The following is a 26,286-nucleotide window of genomic DNA, read 5'->3' as shown; positions in this document are numbered from 1 at the left end:
AACACCCAGAAGAGCACCAAGCCCGGCTGCCGGGTCAAGCCTTGGTGGGTCTTGCGCAGGGCTGCTGAGCAGAGTGGCTCAGTCTGATGGGCTGAGGAAGCCCACTGGCCCTTTCCATCTCTCTCTGTCTCTCTGACTGCCACCCCAGACCCTCTTTGCTGCAGGTTGCCTTGCTCAGGCGGATTGTCAGTGCAAGTGTGTTCAGCTTCTGCACTGGCATTTTGGCACATCTTGGCAGGAGGACTGTTTGTTCATTCAGGAAGCATCCCTGACTCTCTGGAGTTCAGATCCCAGAAACTGCTGCATTATGACAAGGCAAGTACCTCAAGTTGTTGCCATAACTGGCACTGAGCCCTTGCTTTGACTCTCTTCCTCTGTCAGCTCTTTTCTTCTCAGAACTGAAACCATTCCGTGAGACCCTCAGACTGCTATTCACACCTATTAAGATTTTTTAAAATGAATTTTATTATTTATTTATTTTATTTTAAAATAATTTTTATTAGTTTTTTACACAAAAATTGACATTATTCATTTCACTTTCGGTATAATAATTTCTTACATTTTGACTTCCCATCGTTACATCTGTGATGTTCCTGTTGTATTCCTTTTATCAGCTGCTATGACTACCATTTATTTTCTATTGTATTATAACTTATATTATAGTCATTTATTTATTCTCCTTCCTCTGCCTGTTACCTCCTTCCTGTATGCGATTTCATTTGACAGTAGTTTTTTCTCAAATAGTCTTAAAAAAGCCTCCACTTTTCAGCAAAGTTCTCATCTTTTTGATCTCTTAGTTTTGCTGTCAGCTTCACCATCTCTGTATAGTCCATTAACTTTAAATGGACTGTTCTTTTCACTAAACATAAGAAGTCCCAAATGCTGCAACCTGTCCTTATGGTCTCCTCTTCCTCCACAACTGGCCGCTTTGATGAGGACTTGGAGGTCTGGGTGCCTTGAAGGTTCTGCTCATCTGATTTCTTTGTACTGATGGAAAGGAGGTAAAAGGGTGGTGGCTTCTGGTTTGGGGAGGACTGTTTGACGGTATGTAGACTTGTCACATTTCAAAAAGTAACATTCCTGACACCCCCAAAGTTGTTGAGAAGGTCTAGAAGTGGGGTCAAAGCCACGCCACCATGTTCAGAATACCTGGAGAGGGGCCTGTGCGCAGGGGAGCAGGACTGAGAGCTGCTGGGCAGGGAGGAAGAAGCCGCGGGTGAGAAGGTGGTGACTCCCTCCTGCTGCTTCTATGAGGCGGCCCAGAATGGCAGCAGAATACAGCCCCGGTCTCGCACAAGGGACGGAGCGCAAAGGCTGCGCTGGAGCAGCAACACCAGAGGCCGGCAGGGGGTGTGAAGGTAGGGAGGAGACCTGGAGACCTCCGGGGGAGAAGGACCGAAGAGGTCTTCAAGGAGGGGGACCATCCCCTCACCGCCCACCCCGGGAGCCCAGAAAGAGAGAGAGGGGCGCTCGAGGAAGGGAGGCACCCCATGCCTGGCACAGGCCCTCCCCGCCAAGCGCTTCGCTTTGCCCATGTCTGCTTGCGTCCCTCGCTCTCTCTTCCCTCCAAAGGGCAGGGCCAAAGCGGTGGGCCAAGCAGATGCTCCAGGAGGGGGAGGACGGAGCCAAAAGGGAAGCTGACGGTGACTGAAGCGAGACAGAAAGGCTCGGTGGCACACACACACACACACACACACACACACACACACAAAACCCCAGAAAACCTAAGAAAAACCTGGGTTGCCATATGTGCGGGAAATTCCAGACATCTATTAAAATTCAAATATTACCCCAGTTGCCATTTTAGGCGTCCAATTTCCGTACATGTCTGGAATTTTTCAGACGTACGGCAACCCTAGACAGTGTGTGCCTGATGTCTGCTAAACACCGTCCTTAACGTATCAATTGTGCTTTAGGAAACCCGAGAATACAATTAGGAGAAAGCAAAAGTCAGCATGTAAAGCCTAAGAATACAGTACTTGTATTTGCCACCTTATTTATCTTCTCTCAGTCCCCTCACCATGCACTTCTTAATTTTTATTGACCAACTTTCCCCAACCTGGTGCCCTTCAGACATTTTGGACTGCAGTTCACCACATTGCCTGTGCTTCTGGGGACTGATGGAAGTTGTAGTCCTGCAACATCTTGAGGGCACCAGGTTGGTGTGTTTTTAATTCTTATGAGTTTTTCTAACCTGTTCACTTTATGGTCCAATGGTGGGCTCCATACAGAATGAATATAATGTATCAAAGCAACATATTTAAACACTTATCTGAAATAGTAACAGCTCTACAGATGGGGAGGGTCATTTCCTTCCACCTCAAAGGCTCCCCACCTTGACTCATTGGTGGAAGATTTACGATGGCTAAGCCTCACACCCTTTGGAGGGGAAGGCATTCTGCAGTCTGGGGTGTGTGTGTGTGTGTGTGTGTGGAGGGTGGCCTCCATAGGGTGTGTCACGCACCACAGTCTCTTGAGCTTCACAGGGCAGAGATGCTGCTAAGAGGGCCTCTGCTGTCCGTCTGTGTGGAAGGAAGCACCCCTTCAGCTATTTGGGGGTGCTGACACTTGCTGCACTGGTCCCATAATGCAAAGAAGGTGAGATCTTGCATCAAACCCAACTTACTGTTGCTGCTGGTATCAGAACCTTGGCCACTTTCAGACAGAATGAGAAGATGGCTGATGATGAAGCATAGGCTGGAGGCCCTTGCTCTGGACTGGGTGCAATTCAGACATACCAGACTCTTTATCTGGAAGTCTTGAGAAAGTCACTTTGGATGTTGCAGGGTGGCCTGGAGGCTTTTCCCCAGCAATTAACTGAAACTTCAGCTGATCCATCATTGGCAATTTCAGTTTGCCAGGTTGCAAGTTAAAGGTGCTATTTATTAGCCTATTTTGACTCTGCTGTGCTTCTATAATAAGGAACAGGGGAGAGGAATTATTCACCATGGTCTTTATTTTTAAGAATAAACAATAGGGGTTGGATAGTAGTGTAAGTGGGAAACCTTATCCCTTATATGCTCAATAGATCCTTGCATGCTGCAGGAGAGTTTCTCCTTTGAGTTCCAAAGATCTCAGGAGCCCACTCTGCAGCAACTTGGAGCAGGGCTTTTAGTGTGGCTGCCCCTGCTCTGCGGAACAACAGCCCTGTCCAGATGCATTTTGTGCTGTTTGGTGACTCTTCTGTGGTGGTTTTTATTACATTTTGTACATTGCCTTGGGACACATGTGGAATAATAAGAGGACCATGGCTGCAGATGTTTTCTTACATATGTCACTGTCTGGAGCACCCTTGGCCCACTTGGTGCCCTCCTTATATTTTGGACACCCACTCGCGTCCAGGCTTGCTGGGCTGAAGGGACCTAAATGTCTGGAGGATCCCAGGTTGGCAAAGGCTGGTTTGGAAGGACTCTGTACTGTAAAATAGTAACAAGACAATAAGTGGCAGACAGTCTTATATGGCAAGGCAACTACAGAGATTGTTCCTCTTTTGTGTTGTTGGTTGTTGCGCTCCTGCGTTAACCAGGAAAAACAAACATATCATATTTAAGAAACACTTTAAGCTTTTGGGAATATGCAAATAGATTTGATCAGCTGGAAGACGGATAATTAATCAGCTAAAATATATTTAATTGGCTGTCAGACCTAAACACTGTACATTTCTAGGCTTGTGATGAATACTGCTTGTGTCAGCCTGGAGGGAGGGGAGAGAGAGACAAGGAGACCAATTGACAGAGTGAGGGAGAAATGAGTGATGCTAGAATATTTGTGCATGATGGATGGTGCTCACAAGGCAGCAATAGTGGATGGAAGAGGAGGTGGGGAGGAGAGAGACAAATGAAGAGCTCTCTCCCCCCCTTGCTCTCCCCTCCCTCTTTCCCTCTTCTGTAACTGAGTGGTGCTCGGGTTGTGTGTGTTGGAATTTGCCAGCATGGGCTGGAATCTGTTGTTGAAGAGACTATTTTTTCTCTCTCTGTACTATATCTGCACTACTGTGTCATCATCCTCTTTTCACTGTCTGTTTCCCAAGGTCTAAAGAGAAAAGAGGAGGGAACAGGTAGAAGCAGGAGGGAAACGTATGTCTGCAGTAAATGATTTTTGGGCGGAAGGGACGGCCTTGGTGGGGGGAAAGTGCGACAGTTTTTCCACCAAAGGGAAAGATTATGATTTAAAACAATGGAATGATTTTGAGCAAAGTAGCATTGGAGAGACACTGAGAAGAACAATGTGGAGGTTTTAAAGAACAGAAGTTAGAGTAAAGCAGGAATGGATGAATGCTGAGAGGTTAGGGTTTTTTTAAGCCAACTCTAACAAGAAGAAATAGCACAGATGGGTACCATACAAAAGCTAACACAGCTGAGCTTTTCCAAGCTCCCTTCTGACTGTACTCAAACCTGGTTTGAAACTGCCACTTTACCCTTCTCAGCACCCCTCCTACTATCTTTACCTTTGTGACTGTGTAAAACCACCAAGTTTTCCCTCTGTGTTGCTCCCAGTCTAATAAAAGGTAAAGGGACCCCTGACCATTAGGTCCAGTCGTGGCCGACTCTGGAGTTGTGGTGCTCATCTCGCTTTATTGGCCAAGGGAGCTGGCGTACAGCTTCTGGGTCATGTGGCCAGCATGACTAAGCCGCTTCTGGCAAACCAGAGCAGCGCACGGAAACACTGTTTACCTTCCCTATTTATCTACTTGCACTTTGACGTGCTTTCAAACTGCTAGGTTGGCAGCAGCAGGGACCGAGCAATGGGAGCTCACCCCGTCGCGGGGATTCAAACCGCTGACCTTCTGATCGGCAAGTCCTAGGCCACCCGCATCCCACCCCAGTCTAATACATGAATGTAAAAGACCTCTGTCTGAAACTCTGGAGAGCCACTGCTAGTCAGTATAGACAACACTGAGCTAGAGGGCCCAATGGTTTGACTTACTGCGTGGCAGGACAAGAGAAGGCGACTCGCACGTCTTCAAGAGCAAGAGTCTGGTGTTTAAGAGCTGCGAGAGAAGGAGAGCCCAGGTAGGAGAATTAGCTCAAAGGAGGTTGCTGATTGATGAACAGAGGGACTGAGGAGATGTGTGAGAAAGTACCAAAGCCAGTTAAGAAGAGGTGGTGAGACTTAAAGGGAAGAAAAAGTTTCCACTTGGCTAATCCTGGTCTAGGTCATTACGTGGCACTTGCCATCTTTCGTGTGGCAAAGAAGATGGTTGTTGTTGTTGTTGTTGTTGTTGTTGTTGTTGTCGTTGTTGTCGTTGTTGTTGTTGATGATGATGTAACCCATCCATTTCCTCAGGGTAATGTTAAGGGGACTATCTAAATTGAAACCCTGACCAGGTAAAGGTTGCCGAGTGAAGTTGTGTCTTTGGCAGGCAGGTTGAATTATCCATCAGTTTTTTCTTCCCCTGACATTTTGTGAAGGAGCAAAGGGGAGAAGCTGTTCTCATTTTTCACTGGGCTAAGACGTCCGGGTTTCTAAATGCAGGTCAGCAGCCTGTGACAGAGGGCAGAAAGTAATTAAACGTAAACCTGTCCTGGTTGAATTTCTGCAGCTGTCAAGCTGTAAAGTTCGCCAGCTCATGTTGACTGCAGGTTTTAAAATTCCAGGGCTTGGAGCTTGTTGGGCTTATATGAACTCTGGGACACTTGCTGCAGACATTTTGCTTGCCCTCAGCAAAAATTAATCCCCACCTCACCCTGGCCCGACTTTGGAGGCAGTTGTGTTTGGGCTTCCAAAGCAAAAGGGAGATACTTTTGTTTCATCCACCTGCATGGAAAAGGGGATGAATTGGCCTCGAGCACCTGGGATCCTGCCCCCTTTACTGCCTAATGCATTGGGTCTAATGAGCTGACCCTGGCTATAGATGGGTTGTAGTAGCTATCCCAGGCTTCCTCAACCTCGGCCCTCCAGATGTTTTGAGACTACAATTCCCATCATCCCTGACCACTGGTCCTGCTAGCTAGGGATCATGGGAGTTGTAGGCCAAAAACATCTGGAGGGCCGAGATTGAGGAAGCCAGAGCTATCCCATTTCTGGGCCTGGGATTCAGCAGTGAGTTCTGTAAGGTTGTGACCCTTGGCTGCAGTGGAGCCATTATTTGGGAGAACATCCACTGTGTTATTGTCTGGTTCTTGTCACCCCCACCCCGCAACTGCTTATTTCTACAATAAAGGAGACCTGCAGCCCCACAGATCTTGATGGAGCTTGTCAGCTCCAGGCAGCACAGCCAGTTGCTAGGGATGATGGGAGCTGTAGTCCAGCTATATCCAGAAGGCTACAAATTGCTCTCTGCATTAGCATAGCAAACCTTTTGTTGTACCTGAAGCTCTCACCACTTGAGATATGTCAAGATTATGCAAAATGGAAGCATTGCTGCAAATTAAAATAGTGACAGGTGGGCCTAACATTTCCGATCAGACTGCGTTAATCATGCTTTTAGGTGCATTTATTATGTAAAGCACTGTTTATCCTTACAAATAGCTTCTAGAACAGGCTTCCTCAACCTCGGCCCTCCAGATGTTTTTGGCCTACAACTCCCATGATTCCTAGCTAGCAGGACCAGTGGTCAGGGATGATGGGAATTGTAGTCTCAAAACATCTGGAGGGCCGAGGTTGAGGAAGCCTGTTCTATAAGTTCTGTGACAGAGAAGGCTTCTTACTTCTTCTCAGCTGTGGAATTGCATCTTTTTGAAATCAACTCTTCTGGAGTTCCTTATTGAGTTCCATGTCTTTAACACATGGTGTGCCTTTAAGTTAGGTTTGACAATTCAATAAATAATAATAATAATAATAATAATAATAATAATAATAATAATAATAATATATACCCCGCCCATCTGGCTGGGTTTCCCCAGCCACTCTGGGCAGCTCCCAACCGAATATTAAAAACACAATACAGCATTAAACAATCTTTTGATTTGTTCCTGTTATCTGCAAATATGGCTGTAATTGTTTTCATGTTTAAATCATTTACCTGCTAGGCCTACTATATGTTGGGATTGATATCTGATCTCAGGGCACAGCTTTTGAACAGCGCATGGCACCAATAGCTCCCAGTCAGACACTGCCACTCCGACTGGCTTGCATGGCCAGTTTTTCTGGCCCCAGGAATCAGAGCCCATTGTACTGTTTAAACAGCAAATGCCTGGATTCCACAGAGGAGGCAAACCTATGCCAGGGCAACCTTCATGTTTGGACATGTGGGTTTTTGTTTTTGCTTGTTCTGCAAGATTCTGATTGGGAAAGGACTGCGGCTCAGTGGTATGCAGAAGGTCCAAAGTGCCCGGCATCTAAAGGTCGGACTGGGAGATTCTGCTGCCTGAAACCTTGAAGATTTATTGCCAGTTGGAGGAGAAATTTCTGAGCTAGGTGGGCCAGCCCTGAGCGAGGTGGATCAATGGTCTGAGCTCAGTACAGTGGTACCTCTGGTTGCGAACAGGACCCTTTCTGGTACTTCTGGGTCGCCGCAGGACGTATCCTGAAAGAACGTAACATGAAGCGGACGTAACATGAGGTATGACTGTATAATAATAATAATAAATCATAATTTATTACTTATACCCCGCCCATCTGGCTGGGTTTCCCCAGCCACTCTGGGCGGCTTCCAAAAGAATATTAAAATACTGTGATACATCAAACATTAAAAGCTTCCCTAAACAGGGCTGCCTTCAGATGTCTTCAAAAAGTCTGGTAGTTGTTGTTCTCTTTGACATCTGGTGGGAGGGCGTTCCACAGGGAGGGCGCCACTATCGAGAAGGCCCTCTGCCTGGTTCCCTGTAACTTGGCTTCTCGCAGTGAGGGAACCGCCAGAAGGCCCTCAGTGCTGGACCTCACTGTCCGGGCAGAACGATGGGAGTGGAGATGCTCCTTTAGATATACTGGACTGAAGCCGTTTAGGGCTTTAAAGGTCAGCACCAACACTTTGAATTGTGCTCGGAAACGTACTGGGAGCCAATGTAGGTCTTTCAAGACCGGTGTTATATGGTCTCGGCGGCCGCTCCCAGTCACCAGTCTGGCTGCTGCGTTCTGGATTAGTTGTAGTTTCCGGGTCACCTTCAAAGGTAGCCCCACGTAGAGCACATTGCAGTAGTCCAAGCAGGAGATAACTAGAGCAAGCACCACTCTGGCGAGGCAGTCTGCAGGCAGATAGGGTCTCAGCCTCCGTACCAGATGGAGCTGGTACACAGCTGCCCTGGACACGGATTTAACCTGTGCCTCCATGGACAGCTGCGAGTCCAAAATGACTCCCAGGCTGCGCACCTGGTCCTTCAGGGGCACAGTTACCCCATTCAGGACCAGGGAATCCTTCACACCTGCCTGCCCCGTGTCCCCCAGAAACAGTACTTCTGTCTTGTCAGGATTCAATTTCAATCTGTTAGCCGCCATCCATCCTCCAACCGCCTCCAGACACTCACACAGGACCGTCACCGCCTTCACTGGTTCTGATTTGAAAGAGAGGTAGAGCTGGGTATCATCCGCATACTGCTGAACACCCAGCCCAAACCCCCTGATGATCTCTCCCAGCGGCTGCATGTAGATGTTGAAAAGCATGGGGGAGAGGACAGAACCCTGAGGCACCCCACAAATGAGAGCCCAGGGGTCTGAACACTCATCCCCCACCACCACTTTCTGAACACGGCCCAGGAGGAAGGAGTGGAACCACTGTATGACAGTGCCCCCAGCTCCCAGCCCCTCAAGACGGTCCAGAAGGATGTTATGGTCGATGGTATCAAACGCCGCTGAGAGATCCAGCAGAACTAGGAAACAGCTCTCACCTTTGTCCCTAGCCCGCCGGAGATCATCAACCAGTGCGACCAAGGCAGTTTCAGTCCCATGATGAGGCCTGAATCCCAACTGGAAGGGATCCAAATGGTCCGCTTCTTCCAGGCGTGCCTGGACTTGTTCAGCAACCACTCGCTCAATCACCTTGCCCAAGAATGGAAGATTTGAGACTGGGCGTATAAGGCAGCTTCCTGTAATTGTCATGTTGTGTAGACCAAAAATCCTGGAGAGCAGCTGCCAGTCAGTGTAGACAGTACTGAGTTACATGGATCCATGGTGTGACTTTCTATAAAGCAGCTTCCCATGTAAATGATTAAAGACCATCTTCCTTTTTCACAGCTTCCTATGCTCCTACACAGAATTAATGCTGAGAATCTACTTCCTAGGCAAATGACTGTGGCGAATCTTTTCAAAATGTGTTTTCGCTTCTAGAAGAGTTTGTTTGTCAGAGGTCATTGACTGATACCCTGCGCAAATTACATTCCCCTTCTCTCTGGATATGGATGGCTCTCAACCTTCCCTTTGTGGGTCAACCAACCTCCATTTTCATGCTCTTCCTTTCCCCCATTTAGCATAAAGCTTTCACCTTCTCTGAAGCCACAGGAATAATTTAGCTGTTGCTCACAATGCCATGGCACATGAAAAGCCGGTTGGAAAGAGGGCACAGAGGCTTCCATTGTCGACACGCCTGTTGCTTCCCAAGAGGAGGTGATTTCCTGTGCATCTTTGGGACTGAATATTAAAGGGATTTGGAATGATGAAAGAAGAAACATGTGAGATGTACCTTAAGACATTTCACTTCTTTGGACATTGCTCTGCAGAGTGAGGCAAAAATCGGGGGGAAGAAGGTGCAGTGACTGCTTAAAAAACAAAATCCCATTTCTTTCTTTTTATTCCCAAAGTAAAAAATCATATATTTGTTGCTGCAAATCTATGTCTCAAATAAAGCAGCTGTGTGAACAGTTCCCACTGGTTTGTGGGGAAAGAAACAAATAACCTATGGCCTGGGAAAGACCTTGAGCTGTCCTGCGTAGGGCCAGGGTGCTGTGCATGCAGAAGGGCCGCAGGATTGATCCCCAGGAAGGGGAAAGACTCCTGTCTGAAACTGGAGAGCTGCAGCCAGCCATTGTTGATATCACTGGGCTAGATGGACCCATGATCAGCAGTGGTGTCATGGTACTCCTCTAAGGGGGAAGGTGTGCCTCCTGGGGAAGGTATGGGGAGCGCTTTCAGTTACAGCTCTGTGTCTGCTTCGAAGGAAATGAAACTTGGAAACAAAGGGAACTAGGTTCTTACAGCAAATGGCAATAGACAGGAGTGAGTTTCAGGTGGCACGTTCTTTTCGCATTTATTTGTTTCTGCAACGGAACAGCTTGAGGTTACTGGTCAAGGTTTGGCGCCAGGATATCTCTGATGGACAGCCTTTCCCCACATGGAACATAGGTTATCTAAATTGTGTTGCCATGACGTTATTTTGCTCCCTTTATTTCAGTGAATTGTGATTGTATTCAATGGATTGATTTCTGTACTGGACATAGAATAAATAAGCATCCACCTGCAATTTCTGTCCCTATTTCCATTAGGATTCTCTGGATTTTCTGGGACACAAAGCAGGGCTTTCTTGGATGTGGCACCCGGATTATGGAACGCCCTCCTTACAAAGAGGCCTGCTTTGTCCCCTCATTGTTGGCCTTTCCCCCCACATAAGTACAGGCGGCAAACATTTGGGACATGTCCAGTTGACGTGTGGGTCCTTTTGGATCCAGAAGAAGGCAGAATGGGTGGTGGGGATTGTTATAGGGGTGTGGCGTAAAGTAATGGGGCAGGGGGTGCTTATTTGTTCTCCACTGACATGCGCAGCAGCCAGGATTGGAATGCCTGCGCAACTTGGTCACCACCTGTAGTGAAGATGTTTTGATTTTGCCAGGCCTTTCCTTTGAATGAAATTTTACTCCAACTGTGATTGTTTTTGGTTTTGTTTTTTTTAAATGGTTGTATCCAGTCCTGACGTGGTTGTTATTTAATATTATTAGTATTGTGGTTTTAGATATAGGTAGGTAGGTAAGTAGATGTGTGTGGATAGGAGGTATCTATCCATCCCTAGGTATGCAGAGGTAGAGATATACAGTGTTTTGTTTAGGGTTACTTTCATTTTGACTCAAGAAAATCACTGGGAAAGGTCTCAGTCAGTTTTATTGCACATAGCCAAAGGCTGCCGCAATGTACACAGAATTATTTGACAATTAAAAGAAAATATACTGAATTAAAAAAAAAGACTTAAAACATTTATATTATTAAAACATTACGTACTCTAAACAAAGCTATAAAAGTACCCCACTGTACAAATAAAAACATTAAACAATAAAATTCATAAGCTAAAATCATCACATGGTCACTAATGTTAAAAACAATATCAATTAATACAGTGTGCAATTTATACTCAGAGTTTGGTGACAAAGATAGAGCATAGCCTTCCTTTCCACTGGGAAAGGAAATGAAGCCGCCATCGGGGGTGGTAACAATGAAATTGACCAATCACCATGCTAGATTCCAACTCCTACTTCACACATTAAATGCTGGCTTCCGTCTGAGACTCAGGAAACACCATGACAGGAAATGAGGCCGCCATCAGGGATAGCAACAGAACTGACGATTCACCGTGCTAGAGAAGAAACTAAAAATCTTAAATTTTTAGTTTCTTCTCATGTTAGATTCACAAAATGTTTAGGGATATGCATACCCCTGCATCCCTCCAGAAAAAAGCACTGGAGATATATATATATATATATAAATACTTTAATACTTCAGCTGCCCTTGTTATCAGTTGTGATGTATGTTGTACAGGAATACAGGGTTTCATAGAGTCATAAAATTGTAGAGTTGGAAGGGACCCCAAGGGCCATCTAGTCTATCCCCCTGCAGTGCTGGAATCTCAGCTATAGCATCCCTGACAGATGGACACCCAACCTCTGCTTCAAAAGCTCCAAGGAAGGAGAGTTCACAGCCTCCCAGGAGAGACCGTTCCGCTGTCAAACAGCTCTTACCACCAGAGAGTTCTTCCTGATGTTAATATTATTATTATTAATGTAATTTTGTATTAGTTTTTTTAATTAATAATGCAATTTTTGGGCTCTCCAGAAAAATTCAAAGAATAAATTATATATATATAGATATACATATATGAAAACACAGAAGTTACAGGCAACAGAATCATAGCTGTGTCCCCCTTAGAGAATGAGTGGAAACAAAATGAATGAATAAAATAATAATGAAATTAATGGTGCTGTTAATTATCAAAATTAAGAGGTGGCTTTCCCCCTTTAACTTTTCTGTTTTAACGGGGAATGATGCATCTTTTACATCAATGAACCATTTGTTAAAGGTGCAACCCTTGTGAGAATCACAGCCCCTCTTTTCTCTTCTGGCTGATGAATGCTGTCCACCCTGCGATGCCAACGCTTTGGCAGCCAGAAAGATCTGTGAGTGTAGCTGGGAAGATTTTGAACGTTGCTCACCAAGGACTTTCAGAAAGCAATCTGCTAACAAGCAGCCTCTTTCCCCTTAAGCTGTGAAGCTTGTCTTATGCCATCTGGAACTGGAGCACAAACGGCACTGGAAAGGCAAGGAGAGTTTGGGAGCTTTTAAAACTTCTTTTTAAAAAATAAAATGTGTGCATTCTGGAGAGCCTCCCCAGCTGCTTGGTATTTTGCTGCTTGTTGTAGCCGGCTTGGCTGGAAGGGATCCTGGAGCATGCCCAGAGCCTTTTATGAAGCTAGTAAACCACCGAGTGTATCTCGGACTGCCAGAACTAACTGATTAGAAAATGGAGCTTCTGGTCGATGAAGCTGTGATTGTGAAACATTCAAGCTCCATGTGCAGAGCCTGATGGCTTATAGTACAGTGGTACCTCGGGTTAAGTACTTAATTCGTTCCGGAGGTCCGTTCTTAACCTGAAACTGTTCTTAACCTGAAGCACCACTTTAGCTAATGGGGCCTCCTTCTGCTGCTGCTGCCACGCTGCCAGAGAACGATTTCTGTTCTCATCCTGAAGCAAAATTCTTAACCTGAGGTACTATTTCTGGGTTAGCAGAGTCTGTAACCTGAAACATATGTAACCTGAAGCGTATGTAACCCAAGGTACTACTGTAAACCTGCTTGGGGAAGAGTTCCAAACTAAGAAGCAACACCAATTTTTCATGTGTGTGTACCCAAACATAAACTTTTCAGTATACTATATTTATTTTACATATTTAAATTCTTACCTGGCTTCTAGGAAGCTCAGGGCAAGTGTGCACATTTCTGGCTTATTGTGGTTAATTGAACAGTAGAATGGATTTCAGGGGTCAGAATCATTGAGCGCCTGTCAACACCCACAGTTTTCCAGGGGGCCCACTGCCCCCCCAAACCTACAGATCCAACTGTCCCTGCTCCCCCTGCCTTCTCTGGCATGCAAGATGTGACTCAAGTGAGAAGCATCCTTCACTTGGCTTGCTTCTCCTCTCTCTGTCCTTATACATGTTGGGTATGGTCTCATAGGCATAGAACAAGTGAATAGGCAGTGGAAGGAGAAGTGAGGACCCACTAAAGACACACTGTTGTATCTTGTCCACAGACACTCACCTGGGGCTGGCGCAGACAAGTATCATGCTAACAGCCTGATCAGACTGAAATCCAGAAGCTGCAGTTTCCCACTGCATTTGAACACAAAATCATGGGTTGTTTTTCACTTGCAAACCAGGTCCAACAAGCCAGCAACAGGTTCCATTTAAGGGATCCTGGTTTGTTGGGGGAAAGCAACCCACAACCCTGGTTTTAGACTTCATGGGAAGCTGTGCTTAATTTTGGCTTGTTTCTCCAACTTATGCCATGGAGGAAGTGATGGGGGCATACAATGGAACGCTGCTAATGCCCCCCAAATTGTCAGAAATCCTGGTTTATCATGACACCTGAACACAACCATGGTTTTCATATCTCCTTAAAGCTTTAATTAGCTTTTCTTCACTGACTCTTGGGAATAAAACATTAAAACTACCTGCAAAGCAATTGAGCCATTTTGTGTTTGGTATTTAGCATACAGTGGTTTCCTTCTGTTTTAGAGGCTGCTGCACCCAGGGGGGTTCAAAACATTAGCCCAGGAAACTGAAACATAAGATGTGGGGGCAGAAATCAGAAACTTAGCAAAATTATGATGCCCTTCTACTTGGTTAAGAATTTGGGTGGGGAAAACGTGAATAATGTTCACTATAGTGTATACTGTATACTATAGTGTATACTGTATATCAGTGAATGGGACGCGGGTGGCGCTGTGGGTTAAACCACTGAGCCTAGGGCTTGCCAATCAGAAGGTTGGCAGTTCGAATCCCCGCGACGGGGTGAGCTCCCTTTGCTCTGTCCCAGCTCCTGCCAACCTAGCAGTTCGAAAGCACATCAAAGTGCAAGTAGATAAATAGGTACCGCTCCAGCGGGAAGGTAAACGGCGTTTCCATGTACTGCTCTGGTTCACCAGAAGCGGCTTAGTCATGCTGGCCACATGACCCGGAAGCTGTACGCTGGCTCCCTTGGCCAATAAAGCGAGATGAGCGCTGCAACCCCAGAGTCGGCCACGACTGGACCTAATGGTCAGGGGTCCCTTTACCTTTACATCAGTGAAGCTGGTAAACGGGAGAGAGAAGAGCATAGAGGTCAGGGGGAAGGAGAAGCCAGGAGAGTGTCGCAGAAGACCTAGGTAGAATCTACACACATATAAAAAATGCTGTGAAAATGCTTTTTTAGAAAACGTTTTGAAAAATATATTGAATTTGCCATTGAATTCACCATTGCCATCAAGTGTCACATTTGTAAGTTACACTTTACAACACATTTAAAATGTTTTATTTGCAGCTGTATAGCTGAGTCCCCAGATTCCAGAGTCAAGGCAAAAGGAGCCGAGTTTAAAGAATGGGTGTGGCACAAAGTGATCTGAAAGGAAAGGCTAAAGTAGGGAAACAGGGCAGATGTTTCAGAGGAAAGCTTTCTCATAATCAAATTGTTTTATGGGTAACTGCTCAGCATTCCTAAGAATGTGTGCCCCCTTTCTCATGTCATTACAGCAACTATTTGCTCTTTTAAAAAGAAAAGCCTACAGTACAAGGGGGAGAGTCTATTTTCAAGATAGGGGCCATATTCTCTTCTGGGCAGTTGGCCAAAGGACACATGCAACTGGTGAGCGATGCCAGAGGCAAACGTATGCAGAGCAGCAAATGGACATTTTACCTTCGCGCACATCTCTCTTTAATTCCATCCAGAGAAGCAAGAGACATTGTGCACATTAAAGTTCAATTTTTGTTATACATTACTCATAAAATCGTAGAATGGTAGAGTTGGAAGGGGTCCTGAGGGTCATCTAGTCCAACCCCGGCAATGCAGGAATCTCAGCTGAAGCATCCACGACAGATGGCCATCCAAACTGCTTAAAGACCTCCAAGGAAGGAGAGTCCACCACCTCCCAAGGGAGTCTGTTCCACTGTCAAACAGCTCTTACTGTCAGAAAGTTCTTCCTGGTGTTTAGTCAGAATCTCTTGTCTTGTAACTTGAAGCCATTAGTTCTAGTCCTACCCTCTAGAGCAGGTATAAGCAAACTCAGGCCTCCAGATGTTTGGAGACTACAATTCCCATTATCCCTGACCACTGGTCCTGTTAGCTAGGGATGATGGGAGTTGTAGTCCCAAAACATCTGGAGGGCCAAGTTTGCCTACACCTGCTCTACAGCTGGAGAAAACAAGCTTGCTCCATCTTCCACATGGCAGCTCTTTAGAACGGTGACGATGGCTGCCGTACCTCCTCTCAGTCTCCTCTTTTCCAGGCAAAACATACCCAACTATGATTTATACTTCATTTCTGTAAGACTTTTTGAAATCGTTTTCTTTAAAAGAGAGAGAGAGAGAGAGCATTAAACATCAACAGGAAGTCTCTCAGCAAGAAAAAGATGAATTATGTCCGCTGCCTTTTAAATGTTATTTCTCTCCCCCCCCCCCAGTTAATGTTATTTCCTTAATCGAGGTCTGAATCCACTATCTTGCTTGCAACAGCAATATGGATTCCTTCTGGAATGTACAAGAATAAGTACATTTTTTTTTTACTTTTTAAAAAAAGACTACTGAGACATTGGCAAACTGTCCCCCCCCCTTTTTAATGAAAGTTTTAAGCTTCCACCATCTGTTCTGCCCATAATTATGCAGTCCAAAATAACATTATTTTACAGCTATATCAGTAAGTGCAAAGACATTAGCGATCTGCTTCCATGCTGCATTTACACAGAGCCTTCTCGAGAGTTCTCACTCAGCCCACACATTCCAAAAGGCAACTGGTTCATATCAGATACTGTCTTTCTACTACCTCATGCCATGTGTAACATTTCAGTTGCAAGTGCCATTGCCAATTAGCCTCTTTTATAAAGTCCAACAAGGAAATCAAATGTGTATTGTCAAATACCTCATGTTCTATATAGCCTGGGATGCTGAAGTTCTCCACACCCCCAAAAATCACTGATCTGACCTGACTTGTCTCAAAAAAGGGTATCATGAAGCTGGGAGCGGTGCAGAAAAGGACAACGAAACCCATGGATAGCCAGTGTCCCCCCTAGATGTTTTTTTATTATTTTTTTATTATTATTTCAGAAAAGTACATACTTCTTGATTGAGGTTTGTCTACAAGCGGGTTTTCAACAACAAACTGCCAACATAAACAGAGATGTTGTTGATCTCAAGCTCCCATGTCTCCCAGCCAGCATGGCCAATGGTCAGGTAGGCTGGTATTTGTAAGCCAGCCACAACTGGAAGGCAAAAGCTACCCTTTTGCAAACTTATTAAGGTCATTGTTAGAGGCAGAATGCCTCTGGATACCAGTTGCTGGGAATCAGATGTTGTGCTCAGACCTGCTTGTGGGCTTGCCACAAGTGTCTGGTTGGCCAGTGTGGGAATAATAATAATAATAATAATAATAATAATAATAATAATAATAATAATTCATTTATACCCTGCCCATCTGGCTGGGTTTCCCCAGCCACTTTGGGCAGCTCCCAGCAGAATATTAGAACACGATAAAACATCAAACATTAAAAACTTCCCTAAACAGGGCTGCCTTCAGATGTCTTCTAAAAGTCAGATAGTTGTTTATTTCCTTGACATCTGGTGGGAGGGCATTCCACAGGGTGAGAACCACTACTGAGAAGGCCCTCTGCCTGGTTCTCTGTAACCTCACTTCTCACAGTGAGAGAACCGCCAGAAGGCCCTAGTAGCTGGATCTCCGTGTCCGGGCTGGACGATGTGGGTGGAGACATTCCTTCAGGTCTACAGGGCCAAGACCGTTTAGGGCTTTAAAGGTCAGCACCTTTAAATTGTGTTTGGAAACGTACTGGGACTGAATGTAAATCCTTTAGGACCAGTGTTATATGGTCTTAGCGGCCACTCCCAGTCACCAGTCTACCTGCCGCTTTCTCGATTAGTTGTAGTTTCCGAGTCACCTTCAAAGGTAGCCCCACGTAGAGTGCATTGCAGTAGTCCAGGCAGGAGATAACCAGAGCGTGCAGCACTCTGGCAAGGTGGTGAGCTGGCAGGTAGGGTCTCAGCCTGCGTACCAGATGGAGCTGATAAACAGCTGCCCTGGACAAAGAATTGACCTGCGCTTCCATGGACAGCTGTGAGTCCAAAATGACTCCCAGGCTGCGCACCTGGTCCTTCAGGAGGACAGTTACCACATTCAGGACCAGGGAGTCCTCCACACCTGCCTGCCCCTGTCCCCCAAAAACAGTACAGTCGTACCTTGGTTGTCGAACACCCCAGAACTTGGACGTTTTGACTCCCAAATGCTGCAAACCTGGAAGTGATTGTTCCAGTGAATGCTCTTTTGGAACCCAAATGTCCAACAGGACTTACATGGCTTGTGATTGGCTGCAGGAGCCACAATTTGGTTTTCAAATGTTTTGGAAGTAGAATGGACTTCTGGAACGGATTCCGTTCGACCTCCAAGGTATGGCTGTACTTCTGTCTTGTCAGGATTCAACGTCAATCTGTTAGCTGCCATCCATCCCCCAATCGCCTCCAGATACTCACACAGGGAACAGGATACTAGACTAGCTGGGAATTTGGTCTAATCCAGTCTCAGGGCTCTTCTTACCTTCTTAAGAGGCAGGGACAAAAAAGGCTAAAGCACAGATGGGATGATGAGAGTTGCAGCTCATGAATAAATAAAAAATAGGTGGGAAAGTGTTAGGCATCTGGGAAACAAAACCTTGGCAATCCTACTGGCAGTTGAACCCAATGTGTTCTGACTATACTCACTTTTAGCTTTAGGCACAATCCCTGGAACGTAACCCATGTGTCAGTTGCAGGCTTACTATATATGAAGCTGAGGCCAGTGTGGTGTAGTGGTGAAGAGCGGTGGACTCGTAATCTGGGGAACCGGGTTCGCGTCTCCGCTCCTCCACATGCAGCTGCTGGGTGACCTTGGGCCAGTCACACTTCTCTGAAGTCTCTCAGCCCCACTCACCTCACAGAGTGTTTGTTGTGGGGGAGGAAGGGAAAGGAGAATGTTAGCCGCTTTGAGACTCCTTTGGGTAGTGATAAAGCGGGATATCAAATCCAAACTCTTCTTCTTCTTCTTCTTCATGTCCCCTTGTAGATATGCTGCTGTTTGTTTTCCCTGAAAAGGCTTATGACACTTCCTGCTTCCTGTTGCATGTCCATGGCATTCCATCAATCCAATTTGAATCAAAATCCCTTTGGTATTCCTATTGGACCTTCCTATACTTTTCTGTCTCTGATTTTTATTTTTTTTAAAGAAACATTTTGTTCAAAAGCAGCTTGTTCTCTCAGTCTTGCCATGTGATTTAATATCAGTCGCTAGGAGTGCTCAGCTTGTTAGGAAACGTAAGAATTAAATGAGTCACTGGGAGGAGAAAAAAATGTTTTTATGCTTGATAATGAATAGGCCAGCTTCTCTGCAGGTGTAAAGTTGACACATTTCTTTTGAAATGAAGGGCAGTGTGCTAGCAAGGAGGAATCCTTATTCCATCAGCAAGGGATGTGAGACAATTGTCTTGTGCCGCAGTGGCTCTGTGTGGGTGAAAGACAGAATGGAAGAGAAGCCAAGTGTAGGTAGCTCCCACCCTGGAGATAAAAAGTCTTAGATAAAAAGTCTGGCTAGATCAGGCCAAAGACCCATTTAGTGCAGTGTTCTTACAGTGCCCAAGAGTAATGACCAGGGGTGTGATCTTGAATAAAATATTGGGGGGGGGAGGTAAGCCCTGCCCAGCATAATCAATCAACCAACCAACCAACCAACCAACCAACCGTAATCAAGGTCGAAGTGACCTCTTGGCACCTAGGAGTTGGCTCTTATGGTAATGATGGAATAATCTGGCAATTTTTGTTTTCTCAGATTCTCATTTTTCCAGTCTTAAATTCAGTTCTTCAGCAATCTGTGGTGTTTTTTAAATCCTCATAAAAATTATTCAACATTTTAGTGCAATTTCTCTTAATAAATGCATTGCTGCCTGCAGTTTGGACCAAGGTATTCATTATTGCAAGTAGTTTAACTTAATGCATTTCCGTATTTTATTTTCACTAAGGAATTGATTTGTGTGACACTTTCCCCGAATATTTGCATTTTGTTGTTGGAGAACTGTAATGCAAAATTCAGAATTTTGATGGATGGCTGTGTTTTGGTTCTCACATTGTTTCTGAAAGTGTGGAATGAGAGATTCGGTTTTAAAGGTGAACTGAACTGAATTCCTCTGAACACTGGCACCCGCTGCAGTTCCTTGGCCATCAGTCATGACATGAGTCAAGGAGCGCGCTCTGCCCACTGACTACCTATGGTGTCACATCCTGTCTGTTTATATGTTGGGGATGCACACCTGGGAGGGCAGTGCAGGCTCCCCTGTTGTGTGAAATTCTGCACGATCAGGGTTCCACATGCTCTGGTCAGGCTTAATTCCATGCTCCCCAATAGAGAGCTGGCAAGGGGCATAATGATATACAAAGGGTGCCATTTCAACACATTTCACGCTATACATTTAAAGTGTGATGGTGCTTCTCTAAACAGCTATGCTTCCCCCCAAGAATCCTGGGAGCTGCGCTGTGTTACGGGCACTGTTACGGGACCCCCCTCCCCTTCCCAGAGCTACAGTTCTCAGAATGGCTTAATGACCCGTCCCTCTTCATGGGGAACCATGAAACACCCATAACAAACAGCAGCTCCCATCCTTCTTTGTGGGGGAGCCAAGACCATTTAAAGTGCTCTCGTAATGCTTTAAATGTATGGTGTGAATGTGGTCATGGAGTGGAAAGAGTAGGTTGTCTTTAGCTTTAATATCCTCCTTCGTTATGCGGAGGTTAACTTGAAGACGATAAATTCTCTAGGCAACATCATCATCCCTGACATTTTCTGCAAGCAGAGTGTGTCTGTGTGTAGGAGGCAAGGGGTGGGGGGTGGGGGCTTGCCTGAATATCTGCTGAAACCATCAACAAGCTTATTTTATCTTCTAACTAGCTGTAATTTTTGGAGTCTATTGGTGCATACTGGAGATGGGGATAAATATTTTAAAGCCTGTTTTTTATGTGTAGAGATTATGCACTGAGGAACAACACACCTCATACAGAATCCACTGAGGGCTACGGATGTTTATAAAGAAATGGTTCTTCACAAAACAGAGTGACATGGTTCGTTGTTAGCCAAAAAAGAAAGCCCCTTGTTGTTTCAAAACACTTACCAGCCTTAGCAAATCAATACAGGGTGAAATGCTTTTGTTGCCACCTTGTTTTAAGGATTGTGATGAGGAAAGAGCACAGGGAACTTTTAGGCCTGGGGGTTGGGAATTAACATGGGAGGGGGTCTTGGTTCTCCCCATTGTATGTTTTCTCTCAAACAGAAAATAAAATTGCATTAAGATGCTGATTAATTTTCAGGAGGAATCTTTTTATTAAAAGAATTGCAAAGTGCTTCAAAATATGGATAACCAAATTTAAATCTGGAAGAAAGAGAAACAGAGAACAAAAATTGACGGATTATTCCATCCCTATTTGTACCTAGGACTGTAAGCCAACCATTATTTCTATTAGCCGGCTGGGAACTCTCTCCTCCAATGATACTACAAGACAAACAAGACTCCCTCTCCCAGTCCCACCATTCAATGCCTCTCCCAATTCTTTCTACACTTAGGTGTGTGGTCTCCTCTTCTGTGACCCCCCAACTCTACTCTCTTTCAAGGAAAAACCTCCTGCATTGCAGAGGGTTGGACTAGATGACTCTTGGGATCCCTTTGAACTTTCCAGTTCTAGTATTGTGTGAAATACCTGAGCAAAATCAGGCAATCTGGTGTGGATATTCTCATTTACAAACACCTCCCCTTTCCCTTTGCACAGGAATAAGTTAATTGTTCATTGTACTGTGTAAGTTATATTCAATTATGATAATGCAAATCAGGAATCTAAAGAGGTGATACCGATAAAGCAAACATGAGTGTGATTAAGAATATGAAAATGCTTTGGGGATAATTATGAAATTGCTTTGGGGATAATTTATTTTGTTGTTCTCTAGTTGGAAAGTGTAACCAGTGTGATAGTTGGATATTTCATTGTGAAAGAAACAAAGACAGTCCTAAGGACTTTATCTTGTAAGAAATAGTTTTGTTTGATGGATAAGGCTACGCATTGACAACGTTTGCTGAATATTCACTTCTTAAAATCCAGGTGGGAGATAATAATTGGAATTGTAAGATGACAGTTATACCCTTCATGGTAAATATTTGTTGCACTTCAAAGCACTCAGTGCTTTAAGAATGAATGACAAGGAGGTAATTAGGGCAATTAGGTTAGATGTATACGGTATGTTTTGAGGTCCTGGAAAAATAGATGACTGAGCATTTTGATGGTGAAAGCTACATGCTATAAGTTTATATTCTATCTAATAACATAAAATAGGTGTATTTGCATGATGATTAGATTTTAAAAAATAAAAATAAACAATTTCTCTCTTCTTGTGCTTTGGAAAGTCTCTTCATCTTCTGGCTTCTGTGATCCAGTCCAGAATTTGGGTAGAGATGAATCAACCAATTTTGCTCTCCACCAAAATGTTTCAGAGCAGGACCCAAGGTATCTGCTCATCTGCAAGGAATCCTGCACATACCAACTGATTAGAGTAGGTTGCTGGAACCCAGTGCCATGACATCCCATCTCCCAAGGATGGTGAACCACCAACAGCTCTGTTGTAGAGCTTGCATGTCCTGTTCTCTAAATCTCTAGAACCCCTTCAGAATTTTTATGATGCCACTGAGCTCTTGTAAGATTGTAGAATATCATAGAGTTGGAAGGGACCCCAATGCAGGAATCTCAACATGTGGTCCCCCATCCAATTTGTAACCCAACCGGATGCTACTTATGTGCTAGCAGGAGGTTGTAGCATGACCACAATCACTGCACTGTCTCAGAGATTATGGGCTTCCCCATCCTTGTTATATGTGCAGTCTGCACTAGGGACAGACAGGAAAGGATGTTTCTTTCTCCCCCTCCCCCATTGCCAAAGCAAATAACTTTGCATTTGCAGAGAGAAGATACTGCAATGTAAAAGGGAGCAGGTAAGTATTCTTCAGAAGGGACGTGGGTGGTGCTGTGGGTTAAACCACAGAGCCTAGGACTTGCCGATCAGAAGGTTGGTGGTTCGAATCCCCGCAATGGGGTGAGCTCCCGTTGCTCGGTCCCTGCTCCTGCCAACCTAGCAGTTTGAAAGCATGCCAGTGCAAGTAGATAAATAGGTACTGCTCCGGCGGGAAGGTAAACGGCGTTTCCGTGCACTGCTCTGGTTCGCCAAAAGCGGCTTAGTCATGCTGGCCACATGACCCGGAAGCTGTAAGCCGGCTCCCTCAGCCAATAAAGTGAGATGAGCGCCACAACCCCAGAGTCAGTCATGACTGGACCTAATGGTCAGGGGTCCCGTTACCTTTTTAAGTATTCTTCAGCCATCTCTGGAGGAAGCTACAGCTTGCTGTAATATTTTGTGACATTTTACATAATGCTCTTCAGTCTAGTTGCACGTCATTATAGAAAGCTTCAGACTCAAATGCCCTCTATGCAGATCATGGTGATAAGGCAAAGAAGTCTGGAAGACCATCCACCTCTTACTAATGTGTATGCTTTTCATGTTGATCTGCTCCAATTTCCCCAAGGAATATTTGATCCTGATAACAAGGGCACGTTCTTTGTGGAGTCAGGGAGGGGAAAAAAACCTTATCCCAGAGTTTCCTCAGAGATCAAACAACTGCCAACCACCTCAAAATTAATTTCCTGTTAAGCAGACCACAGGGAGATATATCTCTCTTATCATTTTTCAAAAGCTTTTACTATGACAAACTATCTCACATCACAAACTGCTTCTCCGCCCTCACACATTTATGGGTGCTGGCCAGTGATGATCCTCTTGTGTTCCTGGTCTGTAGGAATTCTGGCATATCTGAAGCTGCTGTTTTTGGGCCCCTAGAACAATCTGGGCAAGGAAAGCTTAGCACTTAGCTACTTCTGCCATTCAGCTTAGCCTAATGATGCTCACTGGAATCCAGGAGACTACCTTATTCTTGGCATCCATCTGTCTCAAGCAACAATGGAGTGTTCTGGGGGTGAAGTCAAACTGCTGCAGTAGCAGCCCCAAAGTGGCCTCCCCAGGATCAAACCTGGACAGTGTGTACAGAGGTCTGGGGCTTCCCAGATGACAAGACCCTTGGCCTTGCTGATGTGGTCCAAAAGAAAGCAGAACAATACATTTGGCACCAGCTTGGCTGCAGGAGTTGCCGGAAGGAAGTGTACAAGGCATCATCCAACTGTCTTAGGGATTCCACTCTGGATCTTCTTAGGGTTTACTTCTTAGCCTTTTCTTCTCCCAAGACATCCCACAAGGGACCAGAGTTTTCCTTCTACTAGATGGGCTCCCTTCCCAGGTGGACAAGCCCCATCTGCCCCTCACTTCCCTCTACAGCAGAGCTTTCCAAACTTTTCATGTTGGTGACATAGACATGCATCATTTTGTGACACAGTAATTCTGTTTCCTAGCAAACCAGAGGTTAAACTCACCCCTTTCCAGCCCCAGGAGGAGCACGTGGAGTGTTTGTGTGACACACTTACACACAGTTTGGAAAGCTCTTCTCTACAGCATGTGCAGAAACTACCTGGACCCACTATTGGTCTCGCCCACTCAGTCTGCATAATACTTTAAACCTCTGGCAGACTGGCAGCAGTGTAGTGCCCTCAGTAGTTTTGTAGACTACAATTCCCATCATCAGTTTGTCCGACAGAGGCAGTATTCACACCATACATTTAAAGAGCTATCATGCCATGGCTTGCCCCAGAGAATCCTGGGAGCTGCAGTTGTGAAGGGTGCTGAGAGCTGTTAGGAGACACCTATTCCCCGCACAGACCTACAGTTCCCAGAGTGGCTTAACAATCAATTCTTCTTCCCAAACACAAAAACTTCCCCTGTGATAAGTCCAGGAGCCATTTAATCCCTGATGACTTGTCTAGGCTGAGCCTAAAAACAGATACAGAAAGGTGCATGCAGACTGAGCTGTTTATTCAGAGTTCATTGCTTTTTACATTGTTAAAAAGTTGGGAAGGAAAAACTACTAAGCATTTATGAGTTTCTGATGCTAATGAGTGGGCCCTTTCTGCTGAGGTAATGAAACCTGAGTGAGCTCCTCATCACTGTGTCCTAAATTGGAACAAAAGGAATTGCACTGCAAATTACACATTGATTTCCTTTTGTATCTTGAAAGTGCTAGGTATTACTGATCAATATGAGTTGGCAGTCATTGCTTTTAATTGCTGTGGACTCATTTCTTTCAAGGGAGGAATAACTAGCTCCCCCCCCCCCCATTCGTCAGGGCAAACTTCCTTCCATATTTGAAATATTTATTCTCGTTTTTTATATAGCCATGAAGATTTCTACCTTGCTGATCCTGTTCTTCCATCAAAATGAATGTGTCTTCTGTTTTCCTGTGGCCACATTCGCACTGTACATATAAAACGCTATGATACCACTTTAAACAGTCAAGGCTTCCCCCAAAGAATTCTGGGTACTGTAGTTCGTTAAGGGTGTTCAGAGTTGCTAGGAAACGCCCCTATTCTCCTCACAGAGCTACAATTCCCAAAGGGATTGACTGTTAAATCACTCTGCGAATTGTAGCTCCGTGAGGGATTGGGGTTCTCCTATCAACTCTCAGCACCTTTAACAAACTACAGCACCCAGAATTATTTTGGGGAAGTTATGACCATTTAAATTACCGTATTTTTCGCTCGATAACACGCACCTGACCATAACACGCACATCGTTTTTAGAGGAGGAAAACAAGGGAAAAAACATTCTGAATGAAACAGTGGATGTATCATTTTTGTGCTTCATGCTGTGGCCACAGACATGTGATCTGATGGTGAATTTGGGGTGACCCAATGCAAAGATCCTGAGGATCCATGTTTTGTAACCACGTTTTTGCACCATTGCAGCCCCAGGCAACAGTGGGTGCGTGATTTGGGGGGGGGGCAGGCTGTAGCCATGGACATGCTATGTGATCTGATGGTGAATTTGGGGTGACCCAATGCAAAGATCCTGAGGATCCATGTGGATCCATGCTTTTTAACCACATTTTTGCACCATTGCAGCCCCAGGCAACAGTGCGTGTGTGATTTTTGGGGGGCAGGCTGTAGCCATGGACATGCTATGTGATCTGATGGTGAATTTGGGGTGACCCAATGCAAAGATCCTGAGGATCCATGTGGATCCATGCTTTTTAACCACATTTTAAGTGGGGAAGGAAGGAAAAATACAGAATGGACAAGGAGCACGAGAGGGGTGTGCAGAGAAGCAGCTGGCTAAGAATGCAGGAGAGGGGTATAACGGGAGGGAGGAAAGGAAGGCAAAAGTTTTCCCTCACCTACCCAGCTCTCTCTCTCTCTCTCTCTCTCTCTCTCTCCCTCCTGCATGTTTTCAGCAGCACCGGAGCACAGAGACACTCTGCTTTCCCCTCTGCTTGCCTGGAGGGGAGGGGCTTTCCCTGCTCTTTGTTCCGTTTGAGCAAACACAGCAAGGAAACAGAGGAGGGTGGGCAGTAAGACCCTGAGGCAGAATGCAGGAAAGCAGCCACTTCCTCTTTTCAGGTTTCCCTTCTCCGAGACGCGCGATTTGATTTTTGCCTGATTTTTTTTTGCCATTTGGCTCCAGGGACCACACATTCGCTCAATAACACGCACAGACATTTCCCCTTCCTTTTTAGGAGAAAAAATCTGCGTGTTATAGAGGGAAAAATACGGTAAATAATAATATTTAAATTGTGCAGGAGATTATTGCTTTTGTTACTATGTTATGTGTTTTTGTGTTTTTATATTGTAAACCGCCCTGTGATTCTTTGGTGAAGTGCAGAATAGAAATTTAATAAAGAATATAGTGTATCATGGTATCATACACAGCATACCCTCCAACATTTCTCTGATGAAAATA

The 26,286-nt window shown here is 45.1% G+C and overlaps 1 protein-coding gene across 5 annotated transcripts in view; it reads left to right on the top strand.

The window, feature by feature from the left end:
• Positions 1-26,286, top strand: part of APBA2 (amyloid beta precursor protein binding family A member 2) — a 108,005-nt gene that overhangs the window by 25,549 nt on the left and 56,170 nt on the right. The window contains exon 2 of one of the 5 annotated variants that reach the window (XM_083586453.1): positions 149-315. The exons of the other annotated variants lie outside the window; for them this stretch is intronic. The gene's annotated coding sequence lies outside the window, so the exon portion shown is untranslated. The remainder of the gene's footprint in view (positions 1-148; positions 316-26,286) is intronic. 5 annotated transcript variants of the gene reach the window in all.

The sequence above is a fragment of the Podarcis filfolensis genome, assembly GCF_964270895.1.
Source record: "Podarcis filfolensis genome assembly, chromosome: 14".
Lineage (NCBI taxonomy): Eukaryota > Metazoa > Chordata > Lepidosauria > Squamata > Lacertidae > Podarcis > Podarcis filfolensis.
The sequence above is the reverse complement of the archived record's forward strand: the minus strand, read 5'-3'. Positions and strand labels throughout refer to the sequence as shown.